We start from the raw sequence: 23,341 nt of genomic DNA, 5'->3' as shown, positions 1-23,341 counted from the left end.
TTCTCCTTTGCTCCAGGTCCAACCTGAATTCTTGAAAGACCATCTCAAAAATAGATTTGATGCATTGAACACTAATGACCAAAGATGAGTCAAGTTGTGGAATGACATTGAAGGCAAGAAAACAAGAAGTCATTAAAAAGACAGGAAAGAAAGAAGAGACCAAAATGGATGTGAGAAGAGACTCTGAAACGTGTTCTTGAATGTCAAGCGGCTAAAGCAAAAGGAAGAAATGATGAATTAAAAGAGCTGAATGGAAGATTTCAAAGGGTGGCTTGAGAAGAAAAAGTAAAGTATTATAATGACATGCATGAAGACCTAGACATAGAAAACTAAGGGAGAAAAACACCTTTGGCATTTCTCAAGCTGAAAGAACTGAAAAAAAAAAAAAAATTCAAGGCTCGATTTGAAATAGTGAAGGATTCTACTGGGAACATATTAAATGATTCAGGAAGCATCAAAAGAAGATTGAAAGAATACACAGAGTTGCTATACCAAAAAAAAATTGGTCAGGATGTAGCATATGACCAGGAACCAATGATGCTCTAGGAAGAAGTCCAAGTTGCACTGAAAGCATTGGCAAAAAACAAGGCTCAAGAAATTGACAGAATGCCAGGAGATGCTTCAACAAATGGATGCAGTGCTGGAAGTGCTCACTCGTTTATGCCAAGAAGTTTGGAAGGCAGCTACCTGGCCAACCAACTGGAAGAGATCCATATTTATGCCTATTCCCAAGAAACGTGATTCAACCGAATGCGGAAAGTATCGAACAATATCATTAATATCACATGCAAGTTAAATTTTGCTGAAGGTCATTCAGAAGTGGCTGTAGCAGTACATTAACAGGGAACTTCCAGAAATTCAAGCCAGATTCAGAAGAGGTCTTGGATATCATTGCTGATGTCAGATGAATCCAGGCTGAAAGCAAAGAACACCAGAAAGATGTTTACCTGTGTTTTATTGACTATGCAAAAGCATTTGGCTATTGTGGATCATAACAAATTTTTGATAACATTGCGAAGGATGGGAATTCCAGAACACTTAATTGTGCTCATGAGGAACCTTTATATAGATCAAGAGGCAGTCGTTCGAACAGAACAAGGGGTTACTGAGTGGTTTTAAAGTCCGGAAAGGTGTGAGTCCTTTCACCATACCTATTCAATCTGTATGCTGAACAAATAATCCAAGCAGCTGGACTATATGAAGAACAAGGCATCAGGATTGGAGGAAGACTCATTAACAACCAACGTTATGCAGATGGCACAACCTTGCTTGCTGAAAGCAAAGAGGACTTAAAGCTCTTACTGCTGAAGATTAAAGACCACAGCCTTCAGTATAGGTTGCAGCTCAACATGAAAAAAAAAATTCTTATAATTGGACCAATAAGCAACATCATGATAAATGGAGAAAAGATTGAAGCTGTCAAGGATTTCATTTTACTTAGATCCACAACCAACACCCATGGAAGCAGCAGTCAAGAAATCAAAAGATGCGTAGCGTTGGGGCAAATCTGCTGCAAAAGACCTCTTTAAAGTGTTGAAAAGTAACGATGTCACCTTGAAGACTAAGGTGCGCCTGACCAAAGCCATGGTGTTTTCAGTTGTCTCATATGCATGCGAAAGCTGAACGATGAATAAGGAAGACTGAAGAATTGACACCTTTGAATTGTGGTTTTGGTGAGGAATATTGAGTATACCATAGACTGCCAAAAGAACAAAGAAATCTTTCTTAGAAAAAGTACAGCTAGCATGCTCCTTAGCGTGCTCCTTAGAAGCAATGACAGCAAGACTACATCTCATATACTTTTGACATGTTATCAGGGGGGATCAGTCCCTGGAGGAGGACGTCATGCTTGGTAAAGAAGAAGGTCAGCGAAAAAGAGGAAGACCCTCAACAAGATGGGTTGACACGGTGGCTGCAACAATGGGCTCAAGCATAACAATGATTGTGTGGATAGTGCAGGACTGGACAGTGTTTTGTTTTGTTGTACCTAGGGTCGCTATGCCTCAGAACCGACTCATCGGCACCTAACAAGAACAATTCAATTACTTGGGTGGGAGTTACAAGACAGTAGCGAGAAAGGCCACACAAAAGTGATCCATAGCACTGCAGATATACAACCAAGACCCCAACACCCACTGCCAGCAAGTCGCTTCCAACTCATAGCAACTCTATAGGACAGAGTAGAACTGCCCCATAGGGTTTCTGAGGCTGTAAATCTTTACAAAAGCAGACTTCCACATCTATCTTCCACACAGGGGCTGGTGAGTTCAAACCGCTGACTTCTCGGTTATCAGCCTAGCACTTTATCCACTGCACCATCAGAGGTCTCTTGAAATACAACATAAATACATAACACACATATAAAGAAAATATATAGTGTGTTGGTTTCCTGGGTCTGTTGTAACAAATTAAACAATCTTGGTGGCTTAAAACCACAGAAGTTTAAGGTCCTTAGGCAGTACAAGTGGTTTGCATTTGGCTGGTAATCAAAAAGTCAGCAGTTCAAACCCACCCAGTGACTCCACAGACGAAAGGCCCAGCAATTTGCTTCCTTGAAGATTACAGCCGTAAAAACCCTATGGAGTAGTTCTACTCTGTAAAACATCATGTGATTGTTCTTAGGTACCATCGAGTCAATTCCAACAGTATGAAATGTTGCTAACTCCTATGCCATCTTCACAATAGTAGGTCTGTTTGAGCCCATTGTTCAAGCCACTGTGTCAGTCCGTCTCATTGAGGGTCTTCCTCTTTTTTGCTGACCCTCTACTTTACCAAGCATGATTACCTTCTCCAGGGATGGATCCCTCCTGATAACATGTCCAAAGTAAGCCAAAGTCTCTTCATCCTCACTTCTAAGGAGCATTCTGGCTGTACTTCTCCCAAGACAGATTTGTTCACTCTTCTGACAGTCCATGGTATATTCAATATTCTTCACCATCACTCACATGTGTCAATTCTTCTTTGGTCTTCCTTTTTCATTGTCCATGCACGTGAGATGATTGGAAATACCATGGCTTGGATCAGATGCACCTTAGTCATCAAAGTGACATCTTAGTTTTTAACATTTTTAAGAGGTAATGCATGAGGTCTCCTAAGCCATATATCAACAACAAAAACAAAATCAACAACAGAAATTTATTCTCTTACAGTTTCGGAGTCCAGAAGTCTGAAATCAAGGTGTCAGCAGAATCACACTCCCTCCAGAGGCTCTAGAAAAGAATATGTTCCTTGCCTCTTCCAGCTTCTTGCGGCTGCCCTAATTCTTTGGCTTGTGGTCACATCACTTCAGTCTTCAAGGGCAGCATCTTCAAAGCTCTCTCTACTCTGTCTTCACATTGCCTCCAATTCTGACTTACTTTCTTAGTGCTGCTGTAACAGAAATACCAGAAGTGGATGGCCTTAATGAACATAAATTTATTTGCTCATGGTTTAGGAGGCTAAAAGTCCGAATTCAGGGTGCTGGCTCTAGCGGAAGGCTCTCTCTGTCAGCTCTGGTGGAAGGTCCCTGTCTCTTTTCAGCTTCTGTTCATTAGTTCCTTGGAGATCTCCACATGGCATTGATCTTTCCCAGTTTGTCCGTGCTTGCTTCTGTGCCTAAACTGCTCTTTTTGTAACTCAAAAATGATTGGTTTAAGATACTCTGTATGCTGATGAGGCCTCATTAACATAACAAAGAAAACCGTATTACCAAATGGGATTACAAACACTGGTATAAAATAAATAAATAAATAAAATAGAGAATAGAAAAACAATTGAAAGAGTTAACAAGACCAAAAGCTGGTTCTTTGAAAAGATCAATAAAATGGATAACCATTTGCCAAACTGACAAAAGAAAAACAGGAGAGGAAACAAGTAACCTGAATAAGAAATGAGATGGGCAATATCACAACAGTCCAACTGAAATTAAAAGAATCATAACAGAATACTAAGAAAAACCATACTCTAACAAATTTGAAAACCTAGATGAAATGGGCAAATTTCTAGAAAAACACTACCTACCAAAACTATCACAGAGGTAGAACAACTAAAAAACCTATAACAGAAGAAGAGATTGAAAAGGTAAGTAAAAAGCTCCCAACAACAACAAAGAAAGGCCCTGGCCCTGATGGTTTCACTGGAGAATTCTACCAAACTTTCAGAGAACAGTTAACACCATACTACGGAAGGTATTTGAGAGCATAGAAAAGGGTGGAATACTCCCAACCTCATTCTATGAAGCCAGCATAACCCTGATACCAAGACCAGGTATCGACAGCACACAAAAATGAAAATTACAGACCAATATCCCTCATGAACATGGATGCAAAAATCCTCAACAAAATTCTAGCCAATAGAATTCAACAACATATTAAAAAAATAATTCACCATGACCAAGTGGGATTCATACCAGGTATGTAGGGATGGTTCAACATTAGAAAAATAACCAATGTAATCCATCATATAAATAAAACAAAATACCAGAACCACATGATCTTATCAATTGATTCAGAAAAGGCACTTGACAAAGCCCAACACCCATTCATAATAACAACTCTCAGCAAAATAGGAATAGAAGGGAAATTTCTCAACGTAATAAAGGGCATGTATACAAAGCCAACAGTCAAATGGAGAGAGTCTGAAAGCATTTCCCTTGAGAACAAGAGCAAGACAAGGATGCCCTTTATCACCACTCTTATTCAACATTGTGCTGGAGGTCCTAGCCAGAACAATTAGTCTAGAAAAAGAAATAAAACATATCCAAATTGGTAAGGAAGAACTAAAAGTATCTTTATTTGCAGATGATATGATCTTATACACAGAAAACCCCAAGAAATCCACAAGAAAGCTACCAGAACTAATAGAAGATTTCAGCAAAGTATTACAATACAAGATAAACATACAAAAATCAGTTCGATTCCTGTGCACCAACAAAGAGAACTTCAAAGTGGAAATCACCAAATCAATACCATTTACAATAGCCCCCAAGAAGATAAAATACTTAGGAATAAATCGAACCAGAGAAGTAAAAGACCTATACAAAGAAAACTACAAGACCCTACTGCAAGAAATCAAAAGAGACCTACACAAATCCAGCAATCCCACTGCTTGGAATATATCCTAGAGACAGAAGAGCCTTTATAAGAACAGATATATGCACACCCATGTTCATTGCAGCACTGTTTACAATAGCAGAAAGATGGAAGCAACCAAGGTGCCCATCAATGGATAAATAAATTATGGTATATTCACACAATGGGATACTATGCATCAATAAAGAACAGGGATGAATCTGTGAAACACTTCATAACATGGAGGAAACTGGAAGGCATTATGCTGAGTGAAATTAGTTGCAAAAGGACAAATATTGTGTAAGACCACTATTTTAAGAACTCGAGAAATAGCTTAAACAGAGAAGAAAATATTCTTTGATGGTTATGAGAGGGGGGAGGGAGGGTGGGAAAGGGGTATTCACTAATTAGATAGTAGATAAGAACTACTATAGGTGATGGGAAAGACAACACACAATACAGGTGAGGTTAGCACAACTGGACTAAACCAAAAGCAAAGAAGTTTCCTGAGTAAACTGAATGCTTCGAAGCCCAGCGTAGCAGGGGCAGGGGTTTGGGGACCATGGTTTCAGGGTACATCTAAGTCAATTGGCATAAGAAAATCTATTAAGGAAACATTCTGCATCCCACTTTGGAGTGTGGTGTCTCATGTCTTACACACTGGCAAGTGGCCATCTGAGATGCATCAATTGGTCTCAACCCACGTGGATCAAAGGAGAATGAAGAACACCAAGGACACAAGGTAGTTACGAGCCCAAGAGACAAAAAGGGCCACATAAACCAGAGACTACATCAGCCCTGAGACCAGAAAAACTAGATGGTGCCCTGCTACAACCAATGACTGCCCTGACAGGGAACACAACAGAGAACCCCTAAGGAAGCAGGAGAGCAGTGGGATGCAGACCCCAAATTCTCATAAAAAGGCCAGACTTATTGGTCTGATTGAGAGTAGAAGGAGCCCACTGGTCATGGCCCCCAGACCTTCTGTTGCCCCAGGACAGGAACCATTCCCAAAGCCAACTCTTCGGACATGGATTGGACTGGACAATGAGTTGGAGAGGGATGCTGGTGAGGAGTGAGCTTCTTGGATCAGGCGGACACTTGAGACTATGTTGGCACCTCCTGCCTGGAGGGGAGATGAGAGGGTAGAGGGGGTTAAACCAAGAGGGGGTTAGATGCTGGCAAAATGGACACGAAAAGAGAGAGTGGAGGGAGGGAACGGGCTGTCTTATTAGGGGGAGAGCAACTGGGAGTATGTAGGAAGGTATATGTAAGTTTTTGTGTGAGAGACTGACTTGATTTGTAAACTTTCACTTAAAGCACAATAAAAAAATTTTTCTAAATACAGAAAAAGAGAGAGAGAGAGACCTACATACGTGGAAAAATGTACCTTATTCATGAATAGGAAGACAACATTGTGAAAATGTCTATTCTACCCAAAACGGTCTACAAATACAGTGCAATTCCAATCCAAATCCCCACGGCATTTTTTAATAAGATGGAGAAAAAAAAATCAACAGCTTCATATGGAAGGGGAAGAGGCCCCAAATAAGTAAAACATTACTAGAGAACAAAGTGGGAGGCCTCACTCACACTACCTGATTTTAGAACCTATTATATCCCCATGGTAGTCAAAACAGCCTGGTACTGGTACAAAAACAGATACCTAGGCCAATGGAACAGAATCGAGAATCTGAAGGTAAATTCATCCACCTATAAGCAGCTGATATTTGACAAAGGCCCAAAGTCCATTAAATGGGGAAAAGACAATCTCTTTAACAAATGGTGCTGGCATAACTGGATATCCATCTGCAAAATAATAAAACAAGACCCATACCTCACACCCTGTGTAAAAACTAACTGAAAATGGGTCAAAGACCTAAATATAAAATCCAAAACGATAAAGACTGTGAAAGACAAAATAGGGACAATGCTTGTTTTTGTTAGGTGCAATTGAGTTGGTTCTGACTCATAGCGACCCTATGCACAACAGAACGAAACACTGCCTGGTCCTGAGCCATCCTTACAATCTTTGCTATGCTTGAGCTCTTTGTTGCAGCCACTGTGTCAATCCACCTCATTGAGGGTCTTCCTCTTTTCTGCTGACCCTGTACTCTGCCAAGCACGATGTCCTTCTCCGGGGACTGATCCCTCCTGACAACATGTCCAAAGTATGTAAGACGCAGTCTCGCCATCCTTGCTTCTAAGGAACATTCTGGTTGTACTTCTTCTAAGACAGATTTGCTCGCTCTTTTGGCAGTCCATGGTATGTTCAATATTCCTAGCCAACACCACAATTCAAAGGCGTCAATTCTTCGGTCTTCCTTATTCATTGTCCAGCTTTCACATGCATATGATGTGATTGAAAATACCATGGCTTGGGTCAGGCGCACCTTAGTCTTCAAGGTGACATCTTTGCTTTTCAAAACTTTAAAGAGGTCCTTTGCCACAGATTTACCCAATGCAATGCGTCTTTTGATTTCTTGACTGCTGCTTCCATGGCTGTTGATTCTGGATCCAAGTAAAATGAAATCCTCGACAACTTCAATCTTTTCTCCGTTTATCATGATGTTGCTCATTGGTCCAGTTGTGAGGATTTTTGTTTTCCTTATGTTGAGGTGTAATCCAAACTGAAGGCTATGGTCTTTGATCGTCATTAGTAAGTGCTTCAAGTCCTCTTCACTTTCAGCAAGCAAGGTTGTGTCATCTGCATAACGCAGGTTGTTAATGAGTCTTCCTCCAATCCTGATGCCCCATTCTTCTTCATATAGTCCAGCTTCTCGGATTATTTGCTCAGCATACAGATTGAATAGGTATGGTGAAAGAATACAACCCTGACGCACACCTTTCTTGACTTTAAACCAATCAGTATCCCCTTGTTCTGTACAAACAACCACCTCTTGATCTATGTAAAGGTTCCTCATGAGCACAATTAAGTGTTCTGGAATTCCCATTCTTCGCAATGTTACCCATAATTTGTTATGATCCACGCAGTCGAATGCCTTTGCATAGTCAATAAAACACAGGTAAACATCCTTCTGGTATTCTCTCTATGCTTTCAGCCAGGATCCATCTGACATCAGCAATGATATCCCTGGTCCCACATCCTCTTCTGAAACTGGCCTGAATTTCTCACATTTCCCTGTCAATATACTGCTGCAGCCATTTTTGAATGATCTTTAGCAAAATTTTGCTTGCGTGCAATATTAATGATATTGTTCTATAATTTCCACATTCGGTTGGATCACCTTTCTTGGGAATAGGGATAAATATGGATCTCTTCCAGTCAGTTGGCCAGGAAGCTGTCTTCCATATTTCTTGGCATAGATGAGTGAGCACCTCCAGCACTACATCTATTTGTTGAAACATCTCAATTGATATTCCATCAATTCCGGGAGCCTTCCAACATGGGGGGCTCATCTTCCAGCACTATATCAGACAATGTTCCACTGCTATTTATAAGGTTTTTCACTGGCTAATGCTTTTCAGAAGTAGACTGCTGGGTCCTTCTTCCTAGTCTGTCTTAGTCTGGAAGCTCAGCTGAGACCTGTCCTCCCAGGGTGATCCTGCTGGTATCTGAATACTGGTGGGATAGCCTCCAGCTTCACAGCAACACACAAGCCCCCACAGTACGACAAACTGACAGACATGTGGGGGAGGGACAATGCTAGGAGCCCTAATACATGGCATAAACAGAATACAAACCATAACTAGCAATGCACAAACAAAGAAGAGAAACTAGATAACTGGGAGCTCCTAAAAATCAAACACTTATGCTCATTCAAAGACTTCACCGAAAGAGTAAAAAGAGAACCTACAGACTGGGAAAAAGTTTTTGGCTATGACTAATCTGATCAGGGACTAATCTCTAAAATCTACATGATACTGCGAAACCTCAACAAAAAGACAATAACCCAATTTAAAAAATGGCCAAAGAACACATACAGGCATTTCACCAAGGAAGACATTCAGGAGGCTAACAGATACATCCAGAAATGATCACGGTCATTAGCCATCAGAGAAATGCAAATCAAAACTACAATGAGGTACCATCTCACCCCAACAAAAAAATAGAAAAATTCTTTTTTTTTTTTTAGCATTAATCCAAAAAACACAAAATAAAAAGGGTTGGAGAGGTTGTAGAGAGACTGGAACACTTATACACTGCTGGTGGGAATGTAAAATGGTACAACCGCTTTGGAAATAGATTTCGTGCTTCCTTAAAAAGCTAGAAATAGAAGTACAGTGCGATCCAACAATCCCACTCCTTGGTATATATCCTAGAGGAAGAAGAGCTCTTACATGAATAGATATATGCACACCCATGTTCATCGCAACATTGTTCACAATAGCAAAAAGATGGAAACAACCTAGGTGCCCCTCAATGGATGAATGGATAAACAAATTATGGCATATTGACACTATGGAATACTACGCAACGATAAAGAACAATGATGAATCCTCGAAACATCTCATAACATGGAAGAATCTGGAAGGCATTATGCCAAGTGAAATCAGTCTTGAAAGGACAAATATTGTATGAGACCACTATTATAAGAACTCAAGAAAAGGCTTAAACACAGAAAAAAAAATTCTTTGATGGTGACGAGGGTGGGGAGGGAGGGAGAGGAGAATTCACTAACTATATAGTAGACAAGAATTATCTTAGGTGAAGGGAAGGGCAACACACAATACAGTGGAAGTCAGCACAACTGGACTAAACCAAAATCTGAGAAGTTTCCTGAATACACCCAAACACTTTGAGGGACAGGGTAGTAGGGCTAAGGGTATGGGGATCATGGTTTCAGGGGACATCTAAGTCAGTTGGCATAACAGAGTTTATTAAGGAAATGTTCTGCATTCCACTGTGCCAATTGGCCTCTGGGGTCTTAAAAGCTAGCAAGCTGCCATCTGAGATGAATCAGTTTGTCCCAACCCACCTGGAGCAAAGGAGAATGAAGAACACCAAAGACACAAGGAAAATATGAGCCCAAGAGACAAAAAGGGCCATATAAACCAGAGACTCCATCAGCCTGAGACCAGAAGAACTAGATGGTGCCAGGCTACCACCAAGACTTCCCTGACAGGAACAAAACAGAGAGTCCCTGGTGGAGCAGGAGAAAAGTTGGGTGCAGAGCTCAAATTCTAGTAGAAAGACCAGACTTAATCGTCTGACTGAGGCTGGAGGGATCCTGGAAGACATGACCCCCAGATTCTCTGTTAGCCCAAAACCAAAACCATTCCCAAAGCCAACTCTTCAGACAAAGATTTGACTGGACTGTAAGACATAAAATGGTACTCGTGAAGAGTGTGCGTCTTAGCTCAAGCACATACCTGAGACTAAACGGACAGCTCCTGTCCAGAGGCGAAATGAGAAGGCAGAAAGGGACAGGAGCTGGGTGATGAATGGACACAGGGAATCCGCGTTAGAAAGGAGGAGTGTGCTGTCACATTATAGGGAGAGCAACTTGGCTCACGTAACAATGTGTGTATAAATTTTTTTGTGAGAAACTAACTTCACTTAAGGCACAACTAAACAAAAAAACAAAACAAACCCACTGCCGTCTAGTCGATTCTGACTCATAGCAACTCTATAGGACAGAGTAGAAATGCCCCTTAGGGTTTCCAAGAAAAGACTGGTGAATTCAAACTGCTGACCTTTTTGGTTAGCAGCCCAGCTCTTAAACACTGCAACACCAGGGCTCCACCACTGGTATAAACTAAAAAAACCAAGCCTGTTTCCATTGAGTTGATTCCAACTCATAGCGACCCTATAGGACAGAGAACTGCCCCACAGCGTTATCAAGGAGCAGCTGGTGGATTTGAACTGTCGACCTTTTGGTTAGCAATGAAGCTCTCAACCATTGTGCCACCAGGTCTCTAGCATTCACAGGTTCTAGAAATTAAGACAGGTATATCTTTAGGGGGGTCATTTTTTAGCCTACTGCATATGGTTTAGTAAATAATTACAAAAAACAACTCCTGGATAATCACCACCCAACAGAATACGGCACATATTCCTGCCCCCTTGGCACCTTCCCAAACAAAACTTTTTCTCGCACACTGGAGGGAAACTCTGATTTATGAAATCATTTCTTTGCTTTGCTATACAGTTTCATCACTTTGGTAAGTTTCTCTTATAAGGTAGTTAAGATAGCTGTTAAATTCAGTAAAGTCTCTTTCAAATGTCATAAAGCTTTTAAATAGCTTTTTGAATGTTTTAAAAAGTTTGTCATAGAGTTGTGCAAACAATATTTCTCCTTGATTATGATCGTAAGGAATTTGAGAAGATAATCAGAAACATCGAGAATTGCTGATAGCCATTTCCAGGCACAAAACCTGATAATTTTTTAAAAGCTGTAATCACAGACGTAAGCAGAGGTTTCTCATTAAACACTGAAAAGAAATTTATTGTTAGTTTTATATGTATTCAATACTTAATATTTTTCTTAATATTTGTGTCTTATTTTCTTATCATAATTAAAGAACATTAAGTAATTTCTTTTTTAACACAGCCCTCCATAAAAACAGTTGTCATGGAGTCCATTCTGACTCATGGTGACCTCATGTGTGTCAGTATAACTGTGCTCCATCGGGTTTTCAATGGCTGTGACCTTTCAAAAGTAGATCACGACGCCTTTCTTCTGAGGCACCTCTAGGTGGACTCCAGTTTTCAACCTTTCAATTAACAGTCAAGCACGTTAATCGTTTGCACTGCCCAGGCACCCCAGGTCCTCCATGGAGGTCCCCTAATTCTCCTCATTTACCCTGTAGGCAAAGACCACGCACAGGTTCAGTGATTTACTAAAAGAACTCACAGAACTCAAAAAACACACTATACTCATGGCTAGGGTTTATTACAGCAAACAGATAAAGATTAAAATGAGCAAAAGAAGAAGGTGCGTGGGGCAGAATCCAGGAGAGACCAGGCTTGAGCTTCCAGCAGTCCTATCTCAGTGGAGTTGTATGGACAGTGCTTAATTCTCTCAGCAACAATGTGCGACAACACACATGGAGTGTTGACAACCAGGGAAGCGCACCTGATTCTTTGTGTTCGGGTTTTCTTGTTTTTTTCGATTACCAGTAAGATTGATGGGTAGTAAGATTGAACATTTTCCCATGCACTTTTGAAGTTTTGTTTCCTCTTCGTGTTCTTTTTTTTAAATTTTCCTGCCTTTTTTAGCTTTCATGATCTTAGAGATTTTTGTAATGATTGTATGGGTGCTTTTATGTTAAAATATCAAGCTTTGGTTTGTGATCTTTGCTTAAAATATTGTCCCATTTTGCTTCTTTAAATTTTTTTTTATTGTACTCTAGATGAAGGTTTACAGACCAAACTAGTTTCTCATTAGACAGTTAGTACACGTATTGTTTTATGATATTGGTTAACAACACCATGACATGTCAACACTTTACCTTCTCAACCTTGGTTCCCTATTACCAGCTTTCCTGTCCCCTTCTGCCTTCTAGTCCTTGGCCCTGAGCTGGTGTGCCCCTTTAGCTTATTTTTATGGGCCTGCCCAATTTTGGCTGAAGGGCGAACCTCAGGAGTGACTTCATTACTGAGCTAAAACGGTATCCGGGGGCATACTCTCAGGGCTTCTCCAGTCTCTATAAGGCCAACAAGTCTGGTCTTTCTTTTTGAGTTAGAATTTTCTTCTACATTTTTCTCCAGCTCTGCCTGGAACCCTCTATTGTGATCCCTGTCAGAGCAGTCAGTGGTGGTAGCCAGACACCATCTAGTTGTACTGGACTCAGTCTGGAGGAGGCTATGGAAGATGTGGTCCATTAGTCCTTTGGACTAATCTTTCCCTTGTGTCTTTAGTTTTCTTCATTCTTCCTTGCTCTGGAAGGGGTGAGACCAGTGGAATATCCTAGATGGCCACTTACAGGTTTTTAAGACCCCAGACGCTACTCACCAAAGTAGAATGCAGAACATTTTCTTTATGACTACCTTATGCCAATTGAGCTAGATGTTCCCCGAGACCATGGTCCCCACAGCCCTCAGCTCAGTAATTTGGTCCCTAAGGGAGTTTGGATGTGTCTATGAAGCTTCCATGACCTTGCCTTGTACAAGTTGTGACGGCTTCCCCAGTATTGTGCACTGTCCATTCTCACGCCTCCCCTCCCTCATAATCATCAAAGATTTTTTCTTTTTGTGTGTAAAACTTTTCAGTACAGTAGTGGTCTCATACCGTATTTGTCCTTTTGTGATTCACTTATTTTACTCAGCATGATGCCCTCCAGATTCATCCACATTATGAGATACTTCTCATATTCATCGTTCCTTTTTATTATTGTGTAATACTCCATTGTATGTACATACCACAGTTTGTTTATCCATTCGTCTGTTGATGGGCATCTAGGTTGTTTCCATCTTTTTGCTATTGTGAACTGTACTGCAATGAACATGGATGTGCATATGTCTATTCGTGTGATGACTCTTATTTCTCTAGGATATATTCCTAGGAGTGGGGTTGCTGGATCAGATGGTATTTCTATCTCTAGCTTTCTAAGAAAGTGCCATATCGTTTACCAAAATGGTTGTATCATTTTGCATTCTCACCAGCATTGCACAAGAGTTCTTATGTCCCAGCAGCCTGTTCAACATGTGTTTTTCCTGTTTTTTTTTAATTTTTTATTATTCTCCCCAGTAATACCAGGGTGAGATGGTATCTCTTTGTGGTTTTGATTTGCATTTCTCTAATGGCTGGTGATCGTGAGCATTTCTTCAAGAGTCTGTTGGCCACTTGAATGTCTTCTTTGGTGAAGTGTCTGTTCATTTCCTTTGCCCATTTTTTAATTGGATTATTTGGATTTTTGTTGTAGAGCTGTTGGATTTTCTTGTAAATTTTAGAGATTACACCTTTGTCTGATTTATAATAGCCATTTTTTTTTCCCTGTCTGAGATTCTCTTTGTACTGTTTTGGTGAAGTCTTTTGATGAGCATAAGTGTTTAATTTTTAGAAGATCTCAGTTATCTAGCCTATCTTGTGGTGTTTGTGCTTGTGGTTTGTGTCCTGTTAATGCCAGGTTTTAGGGCTTCTAGCATTGTTCCTATTTTTTCTTCTATGAAATTCATAGTTTTTGAATTTATTTTTAGGTCTTTGATCCATTTTGAATTAGTTTTTGTATATAGTGTGAGGTATGGGTCCTGTTTCATTTTTTTGCAGACGGATATCCAGTTTTGCCAGCACCATTTATCAAAAAGACTGTCTTTTCCCCATTTGACGAATTTTGGACCCTTGTTGAAGATCAAGTGACCACAGATGGGTGGATTTACATCTGGGTTCTCAATTCTGTTCCATTGGTCAAAGTATCTGTCGTTGTACCAGTACCAGGCTGTTTTGACTACCATAGCTGTATAGTAGATTCTGAGGTCAGGTAGTGTGAGTCCTCCTACTTCATTCTTCTTCTTCAGTAGTTCTTTACTTATCCCGGACTTCTTCCCTTTCCATATAAAGTTAATGATAAGTTTTTTTTTATCTCTTTAAAGAATATTGTTGGTATTTGGATCAGAGTTGCATTGTATTTGTAAATTGCTTTGGGTAGAATTGTCATTTTCACAATGTTGAGTCTACCTATCCATGAGCATGGTGTGTTTTCCCATTTATGTAGATCTCTTTTGGTTTCTTGCAGGAGCTTTTTGTAATTTTCTTTGTATGGGTCATTTACATCCCTGGTTAGATTTATTCCTAAGTATTTTATTTTTTTAGGGGCCATTATGAATGATATTGTTTTCCTGATTTCCTTTTCATCCTTCTCTTCATTGCTGTATTGGAATCCACCTGATTTTTGTATGTTTATCTTGTATCCTGATACTCTACTGAACTCTTCTATTAGTTTCAGTAGTTTTCTTGTGGAGTCTTTTGGGTTTTCTATGTATAGTATCATATCATCTGCAAATAGGAACAGCTTAACTTCTTCATTACCAACCTGAATGCCCTTTATTTATTTTTCTTGCCTTATTGCTCTAGCTAGAACTCCCAGCATGATGTTAAATAGGAGTGGTGATAAAGGGCATCTTTATCTTGTTCCTGTTCTCAAGGGGAATGTTTTAAGCCTCTTTTCATTAAGAATGATATTGGCTGTGGGTTTTGCCCTTTATTATGTTGAGAAGTTTCCCTTCTATACCTATTTTATTGAGAGTTTTTATCAGGAATGGGTGTTGGACTTTGTCAAATGCCTTTTCTGTGTCAATTGAGATGATAGTGTGATTCTTTTCTTTCCTTTTATTTATGTGGTGGATTACATTGATGGATTTCCTAATGATGAATCGTCCTTGCGTACCTGGTATGAATCTTATGTGGCCATGGTGTATTATTTTTTTGATATGATGCTGAATTCTATTGGCTAGAATTTTGTTGAGATTTTTGCATCTGTATTCATGAGAGATATTGGTCTGTAATTTTGTATTTTTGTGGTGTCTTTGACTGGTTTTGGTATCAGGGTTATGCTGACTTCGTAGAATTAACTTGGAATTATCCTTTCATTTTCTATGTTCTGAAGTAGTTTGAGTAGTAAAGGCATAAGCTCTTCTCTGAATGTTTGGTAGAATTCTCCAGTGAAGCCATCTGGGCCAGGGCTTTTTGTTGTTGTTGTTGGAAGTTTTCATATTACCTTTTCAATCTCTTCTCTTGTTATGGGTCTGCTCAGATTTTCAACATCATTTTGTGTTAGTTTGGGTAGGTAGTGCATTTCCAGAAATTTATCCATTTCTTTTGGGTTTTCTAATTTGTTAGAGTATACTTTTTCATAGTACTGTCTTATGATCCTTTTTATTTCATTTGGGTGTGTTGTAATGTCTCTCATTTCATTTCTCATTTGAGTTATTTACATCCTCTCCTGTTTTTCTTTTGTCAGTTTGGCCAGTGGTTCATCAATTTTGTTGATCCTTTCAAAGAACCAACTTTTGGATTTGTTGATTCTTTCTATTGTTTTTCTATTCTCTATTTCATTTGTTTCTGCTCTGATCTTTATTATTTCCTTTCTTCTTCTGGCTGTGGGCTTCTTTTGCTCTTTTCTTTCTATTTGTTCAAGTTGTGTGGCTAATATTTTGATTTTGTCCCTGTCTTCTTTTGTAATGGGTGCATCTAAAATGCTATAAATTGACCTCTGAGAACTGCCTTTATTGTTTCCCAAAAGTTTTGGTATGGTGTATTTTCATTCTCATTTGATTTTAGGAATTTTTTTATTCCATCTCTAATTTCTTCTATTACCCAGTGGTTTTTAAGCAGGGTGTTATTCAGTTTTCATGTAATCAATTTTTTTCCTTGCTCTTTCTGTTGTTAATTTCTACTTTGATGGCTTTGTGGTCAGAGAAGATACTTTGTATTATTTCAATATTTTGGATTTTGTTGAGGGTTGCTCTGTGGCCTAAGATGTGGTCTATTCTGGAGAACGTTCCATGTGCATTGAAAAAGAATGTGTACTTTGCAGCTGTTGGGTGGCATGTTCTATACATGTCTATGTAGTCAAGTTAGCTGATTGTGCCCTTTAACTCTTCTGTATCTTTGCTGAGTTTCTTTCTAGATGTTCTGTCCTTTACCAAGGGTGGCATGTTGAAGCCTCCTACTACGATTGTGGAACTGTCAATTTCTCTTTTCAGTGCTGTTAGAGTTTATTTTATGTATTTTGGGGTCCTATCCTTGGATGCATAGATGTTTATTATGGTTAAGTCTTCATGATGGATCATCCCTTTAATCATTATATAATGCCCTTATTTGTCTTTTATGATGGATTTTGCTTTAAAATCTATTTTATCTGAGATTAGTATTGCCACTCCTGCTCTTTTTTGGTAGTTATTTGCTTGATATATTTTTTCCATCCACTGAATTTTAATAAATTTATGTCTTTGTTTCTAAGGTGTATCTCTTGTAGACTGCATATTGATAGATCCTGTTTTTTAATCCATTCTGTCACTCTCTGTCTCTTTATGGGTGCAATTAAGCCAGTTACATTCACTGTAATTATTGATAGTGAATTATTGTGAGTTTATTGCTGTCATTTTGTAGTGCTTTTTTTTGTGTTGCTGACATTTTCTTTGTTCCTCTTACTCTCCTGTGCTGAGTTCCTTTTGTTCATTGATTTCTTTTTCATTTGTTTTGCTTTTGTAGATTTTGTTTTTATTGAGACTTTATGTTTTTCTTCTTTATTTTGACGAGTAAGTTTGTTAACTTTCTTTGTGGTTACCTTGAAATTTACCCTTATCTTCCTAAGCTTGAACTTGTCTATTATTACTTGGTATCACCTTTTTTTTTTTTTTTATCACCTTGCCTCCCTCTCCGTTAGAAAGTTCTATACCTATACCATTTATTCCCTCTTTTGTTGTTCTGACGTTGTTGCCATTTACAGATTAACCTGCCTGGTTCCCTGTTGCAACCCTTTTGGTTTTGGATAGTCCTTGAGAGTTCATTTCCTAGGTTGGTGTCTGGCTGTTATAATCTTGCCTCCTAGATTCAGGCTGTGGTTTGATGTTGTTTGTTCTCAGACCAAAGGACTCCCTTAATAATTCTTGTAAGTTGGGTTTGGCTTTTACATATTCCCTCAATTTCTGTTTATCTGGAAATGTCCTAATTTCACCAACATATTTGAATGAGAATTTTGAAGGATATATTATTCTTGGTTGGCGATTTTTTTCTTTCAAGGTTTTATACATGTTATCCCATTGCCTTCTTGCCTACATTTTTCCTGCTGAATAATCAGAGCTTAGTCTTACTGTTCCTCCTCTGTATGTGACTTTATGTTTTTCTCAAGGTGCTCTCAGGATTTTTTCTTTGTCTTTGGTTTTAGCGAGTGTGGTTATGGTACGCATTGGTGATTATCTTTTGGGGTCTATCCTATATGGGGTTCGTTGAGCTTCTCAAATGGTCAGCTTTTCATCTTTCATGACATTAGGGAAGTTTTCTGTCAGCAATTCCTCAGTGATCCTTTCTGTGTTTTCCATTTTCTCCCCCTTCTGGAATTCTGATCACTAGCAAATTTTCACTTTTGATTGTATCCCACATAATTCTAAGGGTTTCTTTGTTTTTCTTTTTTCTGATTTTTCCTCAAACAGAGTTGTATCCAGGTATTTGTCTTCAATTTCATTGATCCTGTCTTCCAATATTTCAGACCTGCTCCTCAGCCTTTCTTTGACACTCTCCGTTTCTGAAACGTTGTTGCTTATCTTTTTTATTTCTAATTGTTGTTTTTGTAGGATTTCTAGTTTTCAATTTATTTTGGCATTTTGTTCCTGTATTATTTTCCTGAGTTCTTCCATGTTTTTGGTCTGTATTTCCCATGAACTTGTCTGTCTTTTCCATAAATTTGTCCATTTTTTTCCTTATTTTTGTCTGCTTTTTGCTTCAACTCTTTGATAGCCTTGAATATTAGAGATTCGAATTCCCTGTCAGATAGTTCTAGTGCCTTTTCTTCTACTGGAAAGTCATCTGGTGTTTTATTTGGGGCACCTACTGGAACCATCCCGTCTTTTTTTTTTTTTAATATATGGTTTGATACTGTCTGCTGTCTTTTGGACATTCGGTAGCTTTTTTCTTCATTTATTGATTGTAGATCTATTTGTTTCATCCTGCTTTTTTGTTTTCTTTGGCTATGTCTGAGCAGGTGGGCTGTGAGTTTTTTGCTGTTTGCTCATCTCTGGTCACAATAATTTTCACCTCCTTGTCCAATGGCCAGGGCCAGTCGCTCAGCTATGGTGCAGCAGGGCAGGTGCAGCGGGTGTTCTATCTCGTACTGGGAACTTTGTGAAGCTGCTTTCCCATACTCCCTGTCCACCAATCTCTGATGTGGGCAGGGTGAATTCAAGTGGCATGCAGGCTGCCAGCCAAGAAGCACAGAGGTACAGCAGCGGGGAGAGGATGGGGGTGGGAAAGTGTGTGTCGCTGGTTACCGAGTACTCTGTCTTCTGCTGGGAGCTCCATGAAGCCACTTTTCTGTGCTCCCTCTTTGCTATTCTCGGACAGGAGTCCAGGATGGTGAATCGGTGCTAATAGAGGGCCTCCACATGTATCTCTCCTCCATCTCTGCTCTCTGTCAGTTTCTTATTTCATTCGGTATTTGGCTGAGTTCTTTGTCTCTTCATTTGACATTTTGGGTTCCAGGAATGATGTTTGTCTCTGTCTTACTTAATTTTGGGGGTCTTTGCTGTGGAGGGGTGGCATGGTGCTTCTGTCCATTGTGCCATGTTGGCCAGAAGGCCTGTTTTTTTGTTTGTTTGTTTTTTAGTGGTGGTGAAAATAAACACAGCAAAACATTTGCCAATCCAACAACTCTATAATTATAATTCAATGGCATTGATTACATTCTTCATTTGTTGTGCCACCATTATCTCTAACCTTTTCCAAAATATTCTACCACCATGAACATATACTCAAGTTCCCCTAAACAAAAACTCATCCTTTACCCCTCCCTCTTACACCTGGTAAACAACAGCAAAAAAAAAAAAAAAAAAAACCTGTTACTGTAGAGTCAATTCCAGTTCATAGCAACTGACCATGTAGGACAGAGTAGAACTATCCCACAGAGTTTCCAAGGAGTGGCTGGTGGATTCGAAGTGTTGACAGCCAAGCTTTTAACCACTGTGCCACCAGGGTGCCTGGTAACCCTTAATAATTTTTGGTTTCAATGTACTGATGTCCAGGGTTTTATTTGAGGTGACACACACATGAAGCACCCATGTGGCTGACCTAAGTTTCTCAGTCTCCAGCCCCCTCCCTCCAAGGGTTAAACTGGTACCACATGGCTCAAGGGCACATTGTTGTTGAGTAAATTCTGACTCCTAGTGACCCTATAGGACAGAGTGAAATTGCCCCCATAGGGTTTCCAAGGCTGTAATCCTTACGGAAGCAGACTGCCACATCCTTCTGCTGCAGAGCAGCTGGTGGGTTTGTACCACTGACCTTTTGGTTAGCAGCCAAGTGCTTGCTTAACCAATGTGTCCCCCAGGCTCCTTATGGCCCAAGTACCCCACTATAAATCACGCTGTTAGCATAAACTGTCTGGCATGGGCCCAAAGCTCTCGGTATATATACAAAGCTTCTCTTATCAAGCGGGATATTTCAAAGCTTTAGAGGTTATCTCCTAGGAGCCAATCAAGGGCCAGACCTTTCTTTGGAATGTACAGGATTTACAAACCTCAAACCTGCTTAGTTAACCTTTCACTGTATAAATATCTTCCCTAATATTTTGTGTTTTATTTTTCTTATCACAATTAAAAAGGATATAAGTTTAAAAAAAATTTTTTTTTGCCAAGTCCTCCATAAAAAAAAAAAAAAAACAGTTGCACGTAATTCTGACTCATGAAGACCCCATGTGTGTCAGAGTAGGACAGTGCTCCATAGGGTTTTTCAATGACTGTGATCTTTTGGAAGTAGATTGCCAGGCATTTCTTCCCAGGAACATCTGGGTGGGTTCAAACCGCTAACCTTTTGGTTAGCAACTGAACACTTAACCATTGCACCACCAGGTCTCCTTTTCACTCTCTTGGTACTGTTCCCAAATTCACAGCTAGCCCTCTGGAAAGGGTCTGAAGTGCAGCTACAGTGAGAAAAAGAGATAGGCTGGGGGTTCCTAGTAAAGTCCATGTCCCTAAGCTTCTGTGTGTTCATCTGAGAAAAATGGGTGGGGTGGGCTGGTGTAGGGATCCTTAAACAGGGGTTAATAGAACAGGGCTGAATTCTTGAGCCTATTGAAATTACATGGTAAATGCAGGCATACGCTTGAGTATTGTATTTGCAGTGCGATGGGTTGCTTTTGTGTGGCCTCTCTTGCCATGGTCTTCTAACTCTCAGCCAAGTGTTTGAGCAGGACTGTGTAAATAAGGCAATCATGGCCCACCAAGGGGACTGGTCAGTTTTGCCTGGAAAGAGAGCCGATTCCAGAGCAGAGGGTAGATCCCACCACCACCAAGGAAGAACAACTAAGAGCAGAGACCATGTCCTTTCGACTCGGGATCCCTGGACCCAGGAGACAGAGCTGTAACACTGAAGAGCGAGATGGAGTGCCAAAGAAATGATGTCAGGGGAGACTGGCAGAAGATGGCTTGGTGTGCTTCCTAGCCCACAGAAGGAGAAAGCTGGTGGAGTAGGGTGCTCCCAGGCACTTAATGAAGCTCGGTTTGCTGACCCATGGAGCTAGAGCTGAGCACCTTTGGGCTGAGTCTTACTAGTGGAGTGAGGTACCTCTAAGCATTTACCAGCAGAGCTAAAGAAACTTTGTAACACTTGCCCAAGCAGGGCAGAGGCTGAGGGGCCAGCAAGAGGTGTGCCTGAGGCACAACTGAGAAGAGGCTGTCCTGATGTAAGAACTGTATCCTAAGTGTTCTTGAACCTGAAATGTAACCTATTATTTCTCTAATAAACCCCATAATTATGAGTATTGCCTGTGAGTTCTATGTGGCCAATGTAATAAATTATTAAACCCAGCAGAGAAGTACAGAGTCCCGTGGGAAGGACAGTTGGTGTCAGAGTTGGTAAAGATGGTGGAGCGAGGAGACATGTCTGACCTCCGCCTCATAGGAATCAGTCCTGGGCTTTTGACCTTGATTCTCCTTCCACCTTGTGAAGTTAGAGGTCAGATGCCACCACTGCCACCACCCTACGCTTTTAAAAAGAATTATCTATGCAAGATCAAATTGATAACAGCAACTAGAAAGGTTAGATGAGAAGCTTAGGAGGCAGTGAGTTTAAGTCAATGGTGGTAGAACAATTTGGAGAAGGACGGTAAGAATGTTTGCACAACTTGAAGAATGTAATCGCTGTTCACTGAATTGTATGTGTAAAAATTGTTGAAATGGTGTATGACTGTGTATATTTTCACCAACTTTTTTTTACACGGGCAATGGATTTCTGAGGATATGGGCACTGGAGGGAGACTGATTCGGTTCCCCCAGCACCCTACCGCTGGAGTGACCTTGGGCAGGGAACTTCCCCTCGCCTAATCTTTGTGTCCTTATCTGTAAAAGAAGATGAAAGAAATATTGTAGGAATAGGACCCAGTACCTGGAGCAGAGGAAGCCTTAGGAAATTTTTTATTATTATGCGCAGTTCAGGGGAGGAGACTTTAACATCCTGCATGCTTTATAGACCAGTGTTTCATAAACATCGCTTGAAGCAAGTCTTCCCAAACAGATGTTCCTCAAGATGTTTGTAAAGTTTTATGTTGTTAGCTGCTGTCAAGTCGACCTGAGTCATGGCAACCCCATGCTCAATGGAAAGAAATGCTGCCCTGCCATTCCCATGACAGGTTATGGATCAGACCGTAGGGTTTTTATTAGTTAATTTTGATTTTTGGAAGTAGATCAGCAGGCCTTTCTTCCTAGTCTGTCTTAGCCCGGAAGCTCCATTGAAACCTGTTCAGTATCACAGCAGCACCAGTCTCCACTGACGGATGGGTGGTTGCGGCACATGGGGTGCACTGGATGGGAATTGAACCTGTGTCTCCAGCATGGAAGATGAGAATTCTACCATAGAGCCACCACTGTAGCTGTAACAGAAATATTGTTAACCGTTCACACTTTAAAAACCACTGAAATATTCATTCTCTTCCCGCCTTTGCGACTTTATGCTCAATACTGGCCGCCAGATGGCGCTGTAGGGGCTGCTCTTGGCCTCAGTACCTGAAATTGCCGCAGCTATTAAAAAAAAAATGCAGCTATTAGTAGAGATTTATTTACCATCGTAGGAAATCCTGGTGTGGTGGTGGTTAATGAGCGATGGCTGTTAACCGAAAAGTTCAAATCCACCAGCTGCTCCTTAGAAACCCTATGGGCAGTTCTGCTCTGTCGCTATGAGTCAGAATTGACTCGATGGCAACAGGTTTTTTGTTGTTGTATTTTAAACATTTAGTTTTTCTTTCCACTCAATTTAATCTTATTCTTCACTACTTTTCTTCTCACATAGAATGTATATGTGGGTGGATCTTTTTTACTATCATTATTATTAGGTATTACCTGTTCCTGGTCCCTAGGTGGCAGCAAACGGTTTGTTGTCGACTGCTAACCGAAAGGTTGGCGGTTCAAACCTTCCTAGTGGTACCAAAAGGCCTGGCAATCTGCTCTTGTAAGGATTACAGCCAAGAAAACCCTACGGGGGCAGTTCTACTCTGATACACATGGGGTCTCCATGAGTCGGAGTCAACTAGACAGCAACTGGTTTTCTTTTTTTTTTAATTTTTATTGTGCTCTAAGTGAAAGTTTACAAATCAAGTCAGTCTCTCATATAAAAATTTATATACACCTTGCTATATACTCCTAGTTGCTCTCCCCCTAATGAGACAGCCCACTCCTTCCCTCC

The sequence above is a fragment of the Loxodonta africana genome, chromosome 11 (genome assembly GCF_030014295.1).
Source record: "Loxodonta africana isolate mLoxAfr1 chromosome 11, mLoxAfr1.hap2, whole genome shotgun sequence".
In the NCBI taxonomy this organism is placed as follows: Eukaryota; Metazoa; Chordata; class Mammalia; order Proboscidea; family Elephantidae; genus Loxodonta; species Loxodonta africana.
Note: the sequence above shows the minus strand (reverse complement) of the source record.